The following is a 17,541-nucleotide window of genomic DNA, read 5'->3' on the forward strand; positions in this document are numbered from 1 at the left end:
GAGTTCGAACCTCACCCCGCACAGGGTGAATGCGGTCATAAATAATTGTATATCATTTTATAATAAATTCTTTATTTTTATAAGAATAAAACTGGTGTTCTTTTGATATATTTTTTTAAATATATAATAAAGTAATTGTTCCATAAACATTGCAACGAATTAATTCTTGGAAAATACAATAATAAGCTCTACGAGTTTTTGTTTCACTTGTTTTGATATTTATGTTCTTTTTTCAGATATTCTGGACATTAAAGAATTTATTTTGATTGTTGTCTTAAATAAGTGATATGTTTAATTGAATTTTATGCTTGATAATTCTGTATTCTAGTAAATAAGTGATATGTTTAATTGAATTTTATGCTTGATAATTCTGTATTCTAGTAAATAAGTGATATGTTTAATTGAATTTTGTGCTTGATAATTCTGTATTTTAGTTGAAAAATAATTACCATTAACACTTTCGTTTCGATTCCGAACGAAAGATATTTTAAAAATAATACTTTTCTGATTGATATACGTATTTCCGGTGTTCCGGATAAATCATTCTTGTTTTATGAATCCTGTTGACGGCAGTTAAAAAAAAAAAGAAAACAAGAAATACGTAAAAGGAAAGAGTAGATTTATGGGGGTTTTTTTATCATCTAATTTATGCCATTTGTGTTTTTTTATGAAAAGGATATTTCTTAGAATTATACTATTTACTGTTATTCGGGAAAGCATTCTAATAATCTCTTCATTTAATGATTATTTATGTACTAAATTCTTTCAGTTATTGTTTCGTAACATTTGACTATAGCTCAAATAAATAATTCTGGTTTAATATTTTAATATGAATGATCTTTATTAATGGAAGATTTATTACTTTTGCATTTTCTTTTTTTATTGATATAAGTATAAAGGGAGTGTTGTATTAGAGATTATATTTTATTGTTGTGAAATAGAACGACAACAAAAGTTAAAAGTTAATTTGTGTTACATTATAAAAAGTTTGTCGCAAGTGCATAAACCATTTTATGTTTAATATTTTAAGAAATGTTTTCAAATAAGACAGAAATTATTTGGAACATGTACGTACTTGCATTTTAGATTGTTAAAATAAGTTTTATGAATTTAAAAATTATCAAGATAATATTGTTAGCAATTATTATTTTACTTTATTTTCATTTGAGTATTTTTTTTTTTTTCAATATTGTAAAGAGTATCTCCGCAGTAACAGAATTCTTGTTGCGCGTTTTTAAAACAACAAAAAAAAAACATTTGTATAATTCAAAAGAAACAGGGTAAATTTCTATTTTCGGGTCAGAATTATTATTTAATAATGGCGTTTTTGGCAAAGGGTATCAAGTGTGATCTTATAGTGTTGGCAACTGAAATGGGGGAGGAACCGAAATCTGATATGACAGTATATGGGCTAAAAACATTAATCACTGGCAGTCAGGTATATGAAGAAGAATTTGTCAAAACTTTACTAGAAACAATAATCTCTACAAGAAAGGAACAAGAGAGTAAGTCGAAGTTACAGATGGAGATGGAATTTGAATTGGAAAAGAAAAAAATAGAAGCAGGAATGGCTGCAGCTAATGCTAGTTCAGCTAGTGGTGGACAATTTCATATCAATCCGCAGATTGAAATTTCCAAGTCCATGCCAAAATTCGACGAAAAAGAATGTGATATTGTCTTATATATGTCATTGTTTGAGAGACAAGTCAAGAGGTTGAAAATTGATGAGGAAAACTGGGTGTCATGTTTAATACCTCTCATGCCTGCAGAGATAGTGGAACTGATCGCAAGAATTCCAGAAGAAGAATTTTTTAATTTTGAACATGTGAAGGAAATCTTAATGAAGAAGTTTAAATTGAATGCTGAAGGTTTTCGGCAGAAATTTGTTCAGCACCAAAGAAATCCAGTGAAGAGTTGGAAAGATTTCATTTATGAAGTTAATAATTACTTTCAAGGCTGGATAAGTGCTTTGAATGTCACAGATTTGGAGGGACTGAAAGATTTGATCATTACGGATCAAGTAAAGAAGAGAGTTCCACAAGAGGTTCGTGACCATTTTGTTGATGTGTGGGGGACATTAGTCAAACCCCAAGATTTAGCAGACAAGCTAGACGAGTACGAGTGTATTCGAAAAACTTATCGGAGACCATCGAATCCAAATCCCAAGGCACATCAACAAGTAAATGTTAGAAATAACGCCTTTAGCCGTGATAACAGAGACTATAATAATAGTCCTAAACAGATGAAGCAAGATAAAGTTTTCACACGGAATAGATACGAAGCGAAAAACCGTCCAAAGTTTACCTGCTATTTCTGTGGAGTGGATGGTCACGTAAAGAAGTTCTGTCCCAAACTTTTAAAGACGAACTCAGATCAAGACAGTAGAAGAAAGGCAAATGTTCACAGAACTGACGTGGATCCAGAACCGGTAACTAAGGAAACGGCAGTAGTGGCTAAAGTGATATCTCACAGACGACCTTCTCTTGATAAAGGTCTTTGTAATCTAGAAAAGATACGTATAAGTGTGAATGGAAAGCCTGCAACAGCTTTAATTGATTCTGGCACTGAAATAACTGTAGTCAGAAGAGATATATTGACTGATTTTCCTGTTGAAGATAAGGCTTCAATTTATATAAAAGGTATTTTTGGTCCAGCAGAGAAATGTTCTCTTGTCAGTATTCCAATGGGTGTCATCGTTGGCAAAGACGGGAACATGATTCACCAAGAAGTTCTGTGTGCAGTTGCTCCTACTCTGGTGGATGATGTACTGTTGCCCCCAGAAATAAGGGACAAGCTGCAGGGTGTTCAAGAAAATTATTTCGTTGATATTTCCGAAAAAGACACAGAACTGAAGACAATTCAAGATAGAGAAATCGTCGATGAAACAAGTGATGACACCCCAGTCTTGGGAAGGGAAGAAATAAGGGCATTATCTGTGGAAAATTCAGAAAAGAATGCTAAAGAGCTATCAAGGTCGGACGAATTTCTTAAAGATCAAGTGGATTGTCCAGATTTGGAATATGCTAGAAAATGTGCAAATGAAAAGTCCGGAGGATATTGTTTCCATAATAATTTTTTGTTTCACAAAGAAAAAGTTTTAGGGGAGTCCGTTGCTCAGCTAGTTTTGCCTAAGAAGCGTAGACTTGAAGTTCTAAATTTAGCTCACTGTTCGGTATTTGGAGGTTACATGGGCGCAATAAAAACTGCTGAAAGAATAAGGTATTCTTTTTACTGGCATGGAATATCCAAAGATGTCAGAGCTTTTTGTCAACAATGCAAAGATTATCAGTTGACAAGGCGAATAAATCAAAAGGACAGAGTACCAATTACTCCTGTGGCAAGACCAGAATTGCCGTTCCAAGTGGTAAACATCGACATCATTGGACCTATAGATCCGCCGAGTGCAAAAGGTCACAGATATATATTATGTCTAGTTGATCAGCACACGAGATGGGCTGAGGCAGTACCACTGACCAGTCTAACTGCCAAAGCTACATGTGAAGCACTGTTAACCATCTTCATGCGGACAGGTGTGCCTAATATAATAGCATCAGACAATGGGACTAATTTCAATGCTAGTTTGACACAAGAGTTTGAAAAAAGAATGGGATCCAGCCCAAGATTTTCGACACCATTGCATCCAGAGTCGAATGGGCTGGTAGAAAGATTTAATCAGACGTTAAAGCACATGCTACATCATGTCATTTTGGAAGAGCCACGTACATGGCATACAAAAATACCATTCATTTTGTGGGCCTATCGAGAAGTCCCCAAGAGCACGACCGGCGTAGCACCTTTTTAGTTGTTATATGGACGAAAACCAGAAGGACCCTTATCTATTCTGAGGAACACTTGGGTGGCAGATGAAGAGGGTTTGCAGTTAGATACTACTCCAGTACCTCTTTACATGGGAAAGCTTAAGAAGCAGCTAGAAGACGCAGCTGAGAAAGCAAAATTGATTTCAACAGTACAGCAAGAAAGAATGGCTCGTTATTACAATTTGAGATCTACGAAGAAAGTCTTTAATCCAGGAGACAAGGTAATTGTTCTATTACCTGATTCTAGAAACAAGCGTTTAGCTAGATGGCAAGGTCCATGTACCATCGAATCACGAAAGAATGAACATTCATTTTTAGTGAAGATGCCTGATGGTAGTCTGAGGCATGTGCATCAAAATAAAATGAGAGAATTTATTGTTAGCTCCGGAAGTGTGAACGTCATATTTGAAGGAGAAGAAGAATTTGGTGACATCGAAAATACTCCATTGAAAGAAGACTCCTTTTGGCAGGAAGTAAAATCCGTAGCCTCACCTGACTTATCAACTACGCAGCAAACAGAATTGGAGACATTATTAAAAGAATTTGAACCCTTATTCAAAAGACCAGTGCAACCAGTTGCAATCGGGGAGCACGTGATTGAACTTTTGCCCAATATTACTAGACGGAAACCGCATTCCTACAGTGTTCCAATGTCTTATAGAGCAGAGGTGGACAGACAAGTGAAAGAACTGTTGGATTTACACTTGATTAAACCTTCGAATGCAGACATTACATATCCTATAGTATGTGTGGCAAAGAAGGACGCATCCATTCGAATGTGTATTGACTATAGAGCCCTTAATGCTTTAACAAAAGTTCCTAATTACCCCATGAAAGATACACAAGAATTAGTTTTTACTGCGGGGATGGCTCAATGGTTATCTTGTCTAGATTTGCTAAAGGGATATTACCAAATTAAAATGAATGATGAGAACAAAATTTTAACAGCTTTTTCCACTCATAACGGAGTATATCAGTGGAAGGTTATGCCTTTTGGTCTGTCGGGAGCATCGGGTACATTCCAAAAAATAATGAATAGTGTTCTTCGAAACCATTCTAGTTATGCTCAAGCTTACATTGACGATATAATAGTGTACTCCAAAACATGGAGCGAACATTTAATTCATCTGAGAAAGGTATTGCAGGAATTAGAAAAGACAGGGTTTTCTGTAAAATTTAAAAAATGCACTTTCGCGGCCCGAGAACTACAATTTTTAGGCCATAAGATAGGAGGAGGTAAGCATGCATCAGACGAGGAAAAAATTGCGGCAATAAAACGACTAGAAAGGTCAAAGACGAAAAAAGAAGTAAGATCTGTGTTAGGATTAATGGGGTTTTATCGATCATATATTCCTAATTATGCGGAAATTGCAACCCCTCTAACTGAACTAACCAAAGGGAAAAAATCAGGATATGTAAATTGGGGAAAACGCGAAGAAGAATCGTTTTTTAGATTGAAGAAAGCTTTATGTGAGGCGACAGCGTTAAATGCCCCTGATTTTGTAAAACTTTCGAAATTCACTCAGACGCTTCTAACTATGCAGTTGGTTGTTGTCTAACCCAAAAAGATGGAAAGGGAAATTATAAACCCATCGCATTTGTAAGCCAAAAATTTAACAAAACAAAAAAATTGGTCAACCATTGAAAAGGAAGCTTATGCTATTTTGTTTGGATTTAAAAAGTTTGATAAATGGTTGCATGGAACTACGGTAGAAATCGTAACTGATCATAATCCATTAAAATACTTAATTGAAAAAACTCCAAAAAGCCCTAAATTAACTAGGTGGGCATTGGCTTTGCAACGATGGAGTTACAAAATTACTCATCGTCCTGGAATCTTAAACAAAGACGCTGATGCTTTATCTCGTCTACAAACTAAACATTAGTTCTTTTTCTTGTTAAAATTAGTTCTCAATATCCATTGTGTTAATGTATGTTTTGTTCAGTTTTTATTTCAACATATGTACGCTATATTCTTATTGTGTCTAATTATTTTCAATGTATGTATTCATTTTTATTTAATATATGTATGCTATGTTCATATTTCGTTTAATTATTTTTCATATATATATATTCGGAGCTTTCATTGTTATTTCAATATGTGGATGAGATGTTCTTATTTAGTTTAGTTATTTTTCCTTATGTGTTATTAACTTTGGCCAAAGGAATCAGAGAAAAACTTTTGCCGTTTGAAGACCAGTTTTTCTCTTAGGGGCGGCGAGTGAGGGCGCTGCGGATGATTAGAACCAGAAAACGAACTGAAGGGAACAGTGTGGAGAAGAAGAACGGCGGGAGAGACGGGGCCGAGAGAAGGTTGTTGGATGTTCGAAAGTTCTATGATGTTAACGTACTAAATTTTGTAATAGTGTTCTTGTGTGTTATGTTTCGTCCTACGTCAATTAAATGTTGTCAAAAAATTTAAATATGGTGTCATGCCAATTATTTTCGTTTACATTTATTTACTAAAAGGGCAGTCTTTGCCTTATTAATTTTTCTGATGAGAAATAAGAATTAAAAAAGCACGGCAGCGCCGACACCGAATGTAACGACTGCCTTGAAAATTTACAAATGCTTAATGGTCAGAAAGGCAAGCAATTTCACGAAACTAAATCTGCTGAAAAATTGTTACAGTTTGTCGATAATTCACGAGAGCCTGACCTTTCTGGCTATTGTGATCAATGAACGTGATATATGAAGAAAATTAATTTCCAAAATAGTTTAAAAGAATATGTATAAAACAAATTGAGGAAGTTACAGCATGAGATTGCGCATAATATAATAATAAAAAAAGATATAAATATAAAATATGATTTGTTTTCTAATTCTATCATATAATTCAGTTTTAAATCTCAAAAATATCCAGTCGAATAATTAAAGAGTGTTTAAATGGCATTAAAACGTTTTGATGCCTTTTTACTATTTTGTTGAAAATAAAATATTTGTTATTTCGATTTGTTCTAACAATTTTTTTTTACTTAAAAATGCAATAAAAAATTTTTCAGTCAACAAATTTTAAATTATTAATTTAGTCCATTAAATAATTTTAAATTTAAGTATTAATTAATTAAAGTACGATAATAATACTAATTATTTTAATATGGATTTTTACTAAAAAATTAACAAACATATAAATACGTTACTTTCTAATCATTAATATAATTTATTTAGGAAAAGGCCCTCAGAATAATTTAGCGGTTGTCGGCTCAAGTTGTCAAAATTCGACATTGCAGATAGTGTGTCAATATAATATTCCTTCTGGTAATACTACAATCAATTCACTTATCCATATTAAATCTGTTTTTGCTTTCGAACATTTTATTTGATCTTAACAATCAAATCTAATAGTAATAACCTCCGAGTCTTCTTGACGGGAATTTGTATTTGAATTATTGCGATCCTCCTCAACTTGCAGGAGTTTTTCAACAAAAGTTCAAATCAAGTTGGGCATAATGATTCAAATTCTAAGGAAGTTTTGAATTTTCTAGGTGTATTTTCACTTCAAGACGAATCCTTATGCTTTTTACGTGTTTTCTTAGTTTTATGGATGGTAGTCCACATATTCAATTCAACAGTGGCGTAAAAATATATATAAAAAAAACGATAAAGAAAAAAGTTTTTATTTGCTAATAAATGGAATATATGTATATATATGTGTGTGTGCATATATATATATATAAATTTCGTGAACACAAACAAATTACAGTTGGCTCTTGCATCGCTTAATTAATACTAAACATACCAACACTTGATACATACCTATTTCTACCATAGCCGATCAAATGACCGGACTTTATGTTTCCTGATTGAATGTGTGAAATATGAATGTTAGAAAGGAAATAAACTAATTAAATTCATTATAATTAAACAAAATTGTATATTATCAATTTCTATGTATTACAAACACAAAGAATAAGAATTTTTAATTCATTGCTTATCGCATTTTTTACATATACATGGTGCTTCCATTGTACATATGTTCCACAAACATATTTTTCACATTTAGAACAAATTTTGATGATTTTATTTTTGTTACTATATCCTATTTGACATGTCTTATGTTGATAAGAATCTGTAATAGATTTAGGCATCGATCGTTTTGTATGTGTTCTTTCTTTCAGTTGTTCACGGGCATTCGAAAATCGGCGGCAGGTTCTACTGCTAACTGGAGTAAAAAATCTTGTCTCGAGATACTTTCGTCTGTCATTTGCTGGTACAAAATCCAGTCATTTATGCCAGCTAAATCAATGCTAATCAATGCCAGCAATCAACTGAATACAATGAGTTGAACACGCATTACATCATAATTTCTGATCCGATAACCTTATAAAGCAATAAATGTTCACCCGGTCAAATAAATGGCTGAGGTAGATTACGGTATACGACTAATATTACTCATAATAAACAAAACATCAATAAAAAAATCAAAATATTAACTGTATATAACTGTATATTCTCAGAAGAATTCATGAATGTGCAAAAACGATAAGATGATATGCGCATTTTCGATGCAAAAGTTCATAATCGGTTATTTTACCGGTTATGTTATGTTTAGACTTAATGCGCTGGCATGAGCACGTAGCTTAAACCGCGACGTATTCTTGATGAAAGCAAGATGACCACAGATGTAATATGTTTATGTGTAATAGAAGATTAACATTGTAAGAAACATAACTAGGCTTTAATCAACTAGAATGCAACGTTAGCAACCTATCGATTCAAACAACATACAGTGATGCCAAAAATCATTACATAAATAAGTGTTGAAATAACAAAGATGATAATACAATATATATATATCGCTACATTCACCCCTCCCCAATCGAAAGTCAAGTCAATAAGTAACGTGGTCACGAAGATATGCTGGTGGTCGTCTCTTTCGAGAAGAATAAGTGTTTGGAGTAGATGATTGTCCAAAATCGTCAGGAGGAAGGGCAGAATTGTTTAATTCCGCTACCGCTGTATCTTGGTCTTCGTCTTCGATAACTCTAACGTTCTCTGGAGGACACGGTGAATATTTTGATGATTGCTCCAGAGTCAGCTTGTGGTGGGCGTAGGGATAGCTCGTGAAGCCTTACTGTGGAGTCACCTTTGGGACCAAGTGTCTAATAGAGACACTTGATTCTCGTCCATCAGACAGCTTTACATGTGCATTGTCTGAATTAGCTTCAACTAATTCCACTTCCTGCACGACAGGATCCTATTTGATATGCCGCACATGATTTTTCATTAGAAACGGACCTGGTTGGGTCAACCATGTAGGCAGGGAACGACCATTAAAAGATCTCCTGGGATGATTGAACATGTGTTCATGAAGGTAGCATTTGTAGCTGTGCACAGCAGTGATCTGATAGAGTGAAGTGCTGGCTCTTCCCATCGTTCTGTCTCCATACTTTTTGATTTCAAGGCCAAAAGTACCGTCTTCCATACAATACCATTATATCTCTCGACTTGACCATTTTCTATAGGGTTGTACACCGTAGTTCTGCTTGTTGCAACGTCTAAAGAGTTGAGAAATGCTTTTAATTTATGTGACATGAATGAGGCTCCTCTGTCTGAATGAATGTATGCCGGTGTCCCGAAGAGGGAGAACACATTCGTCAATACTTTTATTACAGTAGAAGCAGAAATATCTGTACAAGGAAATGCAAATGGAAATCTTGAAAATTTGTCTACTATTGTCAGGAGGAAATGTTCATGGATGAGATCCCTTGAAGTTTATGCTTAATCTTTCAATGAGTAACGTAGCTTTTATTAGTTGCCCTTCATACTTGTAAAAACGCGGTTTTAATTCATTGCAATAAGAGCAATTAATTACCCTCTAGATGTCATCTAATGTGAAGGGTAAATTTTTAACTCTAACCCAGTGGTACATCCGGGTTATGCCAGGGTGATATAAAACATTGCAATTTTTAAGATTTGTTCCAGTCTCTGGATATAGTGCTGCTGTAATTCTTGACATTGTATGTGCAGCTGTGTTAAATGGACGGTAAATGATATCAAATTTAAAATTAGCCAATTCCAGTCGTCATCTCATAATCTTTTCATTTTTTATTTTACTGGAGTGAATTCTGGTCAAACATGAAGGCTACTGATCTTTGATCAGTGAGGCCTTCAAAATGTCTTCCGATCAGGTAATGTCTCCAGTTTCTCAAAGCCTCCACAATTGTATAAGCTTCTTTCTCTACTGAGGATGCCTTTGCTCAGCTGCATTAAGTGTTCTTGAGAAGCCTACTGGACGTTCTGCTTGACTGAGAGTTGCCCCAATGGCGAACTCTGAAGCATCAATTTCAATTCTAAAGGGTGTATTGTCCTCAATTGCGGAAAATGAAGCCTCTGCTATGTCTGTTTTGAGATAACTGAATATTTCCTCAGCCTCTTCAGAAAGAGGGAAAGCTCCTTTCGTAAAGGAGCGAATTTTCTCTGAAAATCTAGAAATCCAATAGCAATAGTGAGGGAACATACCTAAAGTTCTTTGAGAGGTTGCCATGTTATTTGGTATAGGTAAGCTCATCATTGGTGCGAGCCTATCAGGATAGGGTTTAATAATCTTATTTTCAATGAGATATCCTAATAGCTTTACACACTTTGTTGAATAATTACATTTATCTTGGTTTATCGTCAAGCTATACTTTTTTATTATGTCCAAAAATCTCTTCAAATTTTGGTCATGTTCATATTGATCACGACCACAAACAGTTACGTTATCCAGATAAAGAAAAGTGCCTTTGAGTTTTTCGTCTTTGATTATTCTGCCGATGTTCCTCTGGAAAGCTGGGACGCCATTAGTGACCCCAAAAGAGATTCGCCTGAACTTATAAAGTTTTCCTGCATCTTCAAAGCTGCAGTTTTCCTGTATACTGTTTATCGGATTCTAGTATGGGCTCCTGGTGGTAGGCATTCTTGAGGTTTATGGTGCTAAATACTTTGTATTGAGATACCTTCTGAATCACTTCATCTATTCTCGGAAGAGGGTAGACATCTAGCGTTGTAAATTTATTAATGGTTTGTGAGTAATCAACAATCCCTTTACTCCAAAAACTTGGGCACGTCAAAGTGAGATACTAGGCTCAATCACTCCTTCATTGATAAATTTTTCCACTTCAGCAGCAATGAATATTTTATCTGCATCTGTCTGTTGTCTTGATTTAGTTATAACGGGTTGCAGTCTGATATAAGATTTGCAAATAAGGATGCAGGTGGAACTAGGGCAGTAGCCAATGAGCAGATTTTAAGGGGCGATCTGTCACCGCTGAATTCAATTTCTATTGAAGAGTGTCTGTTTAGAAAATCATGTCCAATAAGAAAATCAGCAGATTTTTCATGATTAGCACTTCAATATTAAAATATGTATGAGCCTGCATTTTTAAGGTAAGTGTAAGCGTCATACCAGTTGCAACTCAACTCCACTCCAAAATGTAATTAATTCAGATTTCGTCTTTCTCGATGTAAATATGCTTTCGAAACTTTGCTATGTAAATAATCGCAAATAAAGTGTTCTCTCATATCACATCCATAGTAATTATTGAAGATATTTTACAAATTGGCGTCCGCGACAGGACTATGGATTATCTAAAACGGGAGAGAACACAACTCAGGCGATTATTTACCAAATCGTTGAAAGAAGTTGAAAATGCTGTGAAAACGGAACCGGTAAGTAAAATTGAATTGATACCGGTATTTAATATTTTAAGTGATAAAGCTGAAAGGTTATTTGTATTAGATGAAAAAATAAGAGTAAAATGGTCCGAAATGGAAAATATTGACGAAGAAGAATTTTCTAATGACCTTGACGTAGCGGAAAATTATCGCGATCAGTGGATTGCTTTGAAAACGAAAGTCGATTTTGTTTTGGCTACGAAAGAAGAAAATAGTGATACTTCCTGTGTATTAAATGAAACAAAACGAACTTTTCGCCTTCCCAAGTTGGAATTAAAACGTTTTGACGGCGATATAAAGAACTGGCTCGGATTCTGGGGACAATTCAAAAAAATTCACGATGATGATACTATTGATTCGGATGATAAATTTCAATATCTTTTGCAAGCGACGGAAATTGGTTCATCGGCAAGAGATTTAGTAGAAAGTTTTCCGCCGTCGGGCGCGAATTATACTAAAGCTATTGAACAATTGAAATCGCGTTTTGCTAAAGATGAGTTGTTGATCCAAATTTATGTTCGTGAACTTTTGAATCTTGTTTTAACGCAAGCAAAGAATGGAGAAAATTTCACTTTACGTGCTCTTTATGATAAATTAGAAACCCAGTTAAGAGCATTAGAGACATTAGGAGTGACATCTGAAAAGTACGAAGCAATGCTGTATCCATTAGTAGAGTCAGCTCTTCCAGAAGATCTTATAAAAGAGTGGGAACGAACACGTAGCAGAGTTGAAAATAAAGTCAAGCCGAATATTTTGGGAAACTTGTTAGAATTTCTTCGATCGGAAGTCGAGAGTGATGAGAGATTACAACTTGCTCGATCCGGTTTTGCGAAGGATCAAGAGTTTCAAAGAATTAAACCGAAAGATAAAATTCCTACGGCAGCTTGTATTGTATCTAGTGAAAAGAAAAGAGCTGAAAAAAATGACAAGCAATGCATATTTTGTAATAAGTCATTTCATAATACAGCAGAATGCTTTAAAGCTCCTGATATGTCACTGGAAGAGAAAAAAGAAATATTAAAGAAGAAAGGTGCGTGCTTTATTTGTTTGAAACCAGGTCATAATTCGAAGATTTGTAGGGCCTATTTGAAGTGCATTATATGCAAGAAAAAACATCATAGTATTATGTGTCCAAATATAAATCAAACAAAACAGAATCCATCACCTGAATTAGATGCCAAGATTCTCTTGTCACCAAGGAATTCATCTACATTATTGTTAACGGTATTGGTGAAAATCATCAATAAAGACAGATCTTTAATTATCCGAGGATTATTCGATACCGGTGCTCAAAGATCTTTCATAAAAAAGGAAATTGTGGATGAACTGGGATTGGAACCAGTAGATCAAGATATGTTACGTCATGGACTTTTTGGGGGCAGTGAAACTAAACAAAAGTCCCATAATGTGTATAACATTACATTGCAAAGCTTGTGTTCAAATTTCAGGCACAACATTTCCGTTTTAGATGAAAAGAAAATATGTGGTGCTATTCCTCGTGTAAGTAATCCTGACATTTTTCCCATTTTGAAGAGAAAAAATATAGAATTAAGTGATACAGGGGAAGACACTCCTGAAATAGATTTATTAATAGGAGCAGATTACCTTGGTGTATTGCTGACGGGATCAATTGAACACATTGATAAAAATTTAGTAGCCATAAAAACAAAACTCGGATGGACACTTCAAGGTAAACAAACGAAACAGTCAAAATCTTTGGAGAATATTATTTATGTTGCCAATTTAGATTTGACGGAATTATGGAGTTTAGATGCCATCGGTATACGAGATCCTGTAGAAATTAAATAAAGGCAGGTAGCCGATGAAGAAACAGTTGAATTTTTCCGTAAAACTATTAAGAGAAATGAAGACAAGAGATATGAAGTATGTTTGCCATGAAAAAGTGGATATCCAGAGTTAGAAAGCAACAAAGAATTAGGCACCAAGCGTTTGATGTCAACTACAAAAAATCTTATTCGATCAGGACATTTAAGCGAATATGATGATGTGTTTAATAAATGGATTCGAGAGGGAATTATCGAAATGGGGTCAATTCATGTGACGTAAAAGTCACATGTCATGTACATGTTGCGCATGGCATTTAAGTTTCATCCGCGCCGCTCTCGTCGAACAGTCTGCCATTAACGTTCTCCACCGAGTATGAAGCGGATTTTTTGTTTACATTTGAAGTTATAATTTTTGAGTCATTTTGTTTCCTCTTATTATGTGTTAACAGAGGAAATACTGGTGTGCTGATGGATGCATGCTTTAATGCGAAATACAAGAGTGACTGTCATGATAAAATGTTTTTTTATTTTCCTTTCAACAAACCTGACTTGGGTTGATAGCTTTGGTATAGATTTTTTCAAGCCTTCGAAGTCAATGATATGCTCCGATCATTTTGAAGAATTCCTTCAGTTTGTGTCCATTTATTGAATATAGCTGTTCCAGTAATTTGTTAGAAAAACTCTTCGAAGAAAAAGAAATCGGTAAGCGATTTGCCACCAAAAACAATCAAACAAAATCATGAGTGCATTTCTAATTTACTTCATTCACATTTGATGAAATTTCTGATAATTTTGAATATGCTTAGAAGGTTTTAAAATGTTTACATGAGTATTATATTGCATTTTTTTACAAAATCTTATCTAAATTTAATTAACGTAAGTAAACAAACTCCTATTGCAAAAATAACAACTGCTATAATGCTAAACTTAGGTGGAAGTGAATATTACTAGCTTTCTAATTACATTTGCAGATTTGTGATGGATTCAAAGTGAATTTATATCAAACATCTTTTCTATTGTTCAAAATGAAATGTCAATAGTTTATTGTATTTAAACTGAAATTCACTGTTATCATAATATCCTGTTATAACACTGTGCACCTCAGTGATTTCTGTTTTAATAAATAAAGGTCTTTTCATTGAAAATCAATTTCCATATCAGCATTTATTATATAATTTTTATTCCCAACTTCATTGCTACATGCATGTTTCACTTTTTTTTTTTTCTATTTCTTTAACATATCAATTTTGAATTATAAAATTCTGTGAAAGCATAAAAGTGTTTCTTTCAACTCCTCTTTATATCCTATTTAACTTCTCTCTCTATATATATGTATATATATCATGACCTTATTGTTGTTTATTAAATTTACTCTATTATATGTTTTTGTTTTATTTTATGATATTCATTCAATTTAATTTTTATCAATGTAACTTTAGCATTTAAAAAAATTTCATAAATGTTCTGCTTTAAAAGTATACTGTTCAACATTATGTTTTTATTAGTGATAAAAAAAACTGTTCTTTAGTATCTAGGATGTTTCTGTTGAAAAAAATTGATTTCATCATTTACATTGACATTCTTGTCATACTGTGTTTATATTATTTCTAAGTGTCTAGAAAAATAAATGTTGATAAATAGTTAATAGTTTTTTTTTTTTTTTAGTTTTTTGTATTAGTGAGTACATTGAAACATACATTGGATCATATTTTTTCAAATAATTATCACATATATTTTATATATATCTCTCTCTTTCTATATATATATATATATATTTGTAATGTGTAAATAAAAATGATGAAAGCTTCATTTTGTTTGTTTTCCTTTAATGATTTCTACAAATTAAAATGAAATTATTTATTCATAAGTTGCATAGATTTAAAAAAAGGTATCCATACCTTTTATATTTCATAATTTGAAATTGTAAACATAATTTATTCAATATATACTAATTTGAGTTTCATGTTCTTTCTTTTAAGCAAACTGAAAACATCAAATAACTAACTCTCAATATTTATAAAAGTAATTACATAAGAAAAAAAAAATACAATAATTTCATTAGTAAGCTTTAAAATATTAACTTATCTAAGAGTAATAATTATTTTTAAAAAGAACTAACTGGGGGAACTATATTCATAAAATTCAACATTTAATATTTAAATAATATGTAAAAAAGAACATATGTAATTTTTCAAAAACACTGCCATAGTCATTTGTCAAAATGTATCCTTCGGATGAAAAAATGGGGGTGGGGGGATATGGGAAAGGAAAGAATAAAGCGGCACCAGGCGAATTAAAAAGCGATGTTAGTTAATTTTGCATAAAAATAATTCTATTGAAAATATTAATTAAAATTTTAATATAAGAAATAAAAATATATAACTAAGAAAATTTGGAGGAAATAATTCAAAATAATATCTTTAAAAAAAAAATCAAAAGTTTTTAATAATTGATCGGCTAGCGTAATATTTACAAAACGTAAGTAAATATTTACTAAACAATGTCAACAACAATGTAAACAGTGTCAACGTTATCGGCAGACATCACGACATGCGCAGAACGGTTGAAAATTGAACAGAAGCGGTTTGTTTGGTACCTGACACGTGACCGTGAATTGACCCCATTGTAAATGAAGATGAGAATAAAGGACATTATTTACCTCATCATCCTGTAATAAAGACTGGAGATACAACTACAAAGATTCGCCCTGTTTTCGATGCCTCAGCAAAAGACTCTAAAGGAAATTGCTTGAATAATTGCTTAGAAAAGGGTCCAAATTTATTAGAATTAGTACCAAAATTGATAATGCAATTTCGCAAAAATGCTATTGGAATAACATCAGATATTAAAAAGGCCTTCTTACAAATCAGTTTGAACCCAAAGGATAGAGATTATTTTAAGTTTTTATGGTGGAAAGATTTTTCATTAAGAGAGAAATTGATCACCCTGAGACATTGTCGAGTGGTATTTGGTGCTTCTCCTAGCCCATTTTTACTTGAGGCGACGATAGCTCATCATCTAGAGAATGTCTCAGATGGAAGGAAGGAAACAGCTCGTCAACTTAAAAAATCTTTTTATGTAGATAACTGCATAACTAGTTTAGAAACTAGAGAAGAGGCAGCCAAATTTATTTCTGAAGCTAAAGAACTAATGTCTGCAGCCAAATTTGATTTGCGAGGTTGGGTTACTTCTGCAGAAATTGTAGAAGAAACAAAAAAGAGATATATTCCAATACTAGGACTTTCCTGGGATACTGAAAATGATGAACTTTCTTGTAACAGTGCTATTAAAATTTCAGAAGAAAATATAACCAAACGACCATTATTATCTATTGCTCAACGAATTTACGACCCAATAGGATTTACAAGTCCAACTACTCTAATTCCAAAGATCATTCTACAAAAAACATGGAAAAGAAAAATTAATTGGGATGATGTGCTTCCACCAGATATATGTAATGAATTTTTAGCCTGGTACAAACATGTAAATCTGCTAGAAGATTGCAAAATTCCAAGAAGACTAATTTCAAATCCCTTTAAAGATTGTCAGATAAGTCTTCATTGTTTCAGTGACGCCAGTGAAGCCTCTTATGCTGCATGTGTTTTTTTACGTGCTGAATATAACGGGAAAGTTTCAGTTCAATTAGTGGCAAGTAAGTCAAGAGTGTCACCAACAAAGGAAATTACAATTCCTCGATTAGAACTGTTGGGAGCTCTTATATTATCCCGATTATATTGCCAAGTGACAGATGGACTTGAGGTAAATTTTAATGAAGTATACTTTTGGACTGACTCGACTGTTGTCTTAACTTGGATTAAACGGGATAGTTCTTGGAATACATTTGTAAGAAATAGGATAACTGAAATAAGAAAATATACCAATTCTGATAACTGGCATTTCGTGCCAGGTCATATGAATCCAGCAGACCTTCCTTCAAGAGGTTGTGATGCAAAGATTTTATTGAAGAGCAAGTGGTGGGAAGGTCCAGAATGGTTATCAAAGTCACAAGAATACTGGCCTTTGAATGAAAAACAAATTATTGATGAAAATTTAGTTGAATCAGAGAAAAGGAAAATAATAGTCAGTAATGTGGAGCATGAATCAGTTAACTTTACTGACCATCTACTTTATTTCTCGAAATATACAAAGATTTTAAGAATGCTGACTTTGATACTACGTTTTATTAAAAACTGTCGTCTTAAAGAAAAATGTAAGGAAACCGAACTAACTTATGAAGAAGTCCAATCAGCTGAAAACTGTTTGCTAAAGCTAATTCAAAA

This window comes from Argiope bruennichi, chromosome 5, assembly GCF_947563725.1.
Source record: "Argiope bruennichi chromosome 5, qqArgBrue1.1, whole genome shotgun sequence".
Lineage (NCBI taxonomy): Eukaryota > Metazoa > Arthropoda > Arachnida > Araneae > Araneidae > Argiope > Argiope bruennichi.